Genomic DNA, 472 nt, shown 5'->3' with positions numbered 1-472 from the left:
TTGTGATCACAGTCTTCTTTAAAAGCACTATTTAAGTAAAAAAACGATACAACAACCATACATTATTGGTGTCATATTCTGTATTATTTCCAATGTAAGATATATATATATATATACACACACTCAAACTATAATTTTATACCCATAATAAAGAAGGTATTGAAAAATTTGAACCTTTTCTAAATTAATACTTCTTAAATATTTTATTTATGGTCAGTACATTTATATCATTCTAGTATGTATATGGAAACCCTGGTGGCGCAGTGGTTAAGTGCTATGGCTGCTAACCAAAGGGTCAGCAGTTCAAATCCTCCAGGTACTCCTTGGAAACTCTATGGGGCAGTTCTACTCTGTCCTGTAGGGTCACTATGAGTTGGAATCGACTCGACGGCACTGGGTTTGGTTTTTTTTTTTTTTTTTGGTAGTGAGTATATGGGTTTATTTTTAAAAATCACTGCTGCTATTTGGCTAC

This window comes from Loxodonta africana, chromosome 6 (genome assembly GCF_030014295.1).
Source record: "Loxodonta africana isolate mLoxAfr1 chromosome 6, mLoxAfr1.hap2, whole genome shotgun sequence".
Taxonomy (NCBI): Eukaryota; Metazoa; Chordata; class Mammalia; order Proboscidea; family Elephantidae; genus Loxodonta; species Loxodonta africana.
This window is presented reverse-complemented; position numbering follows the sequence as displayed.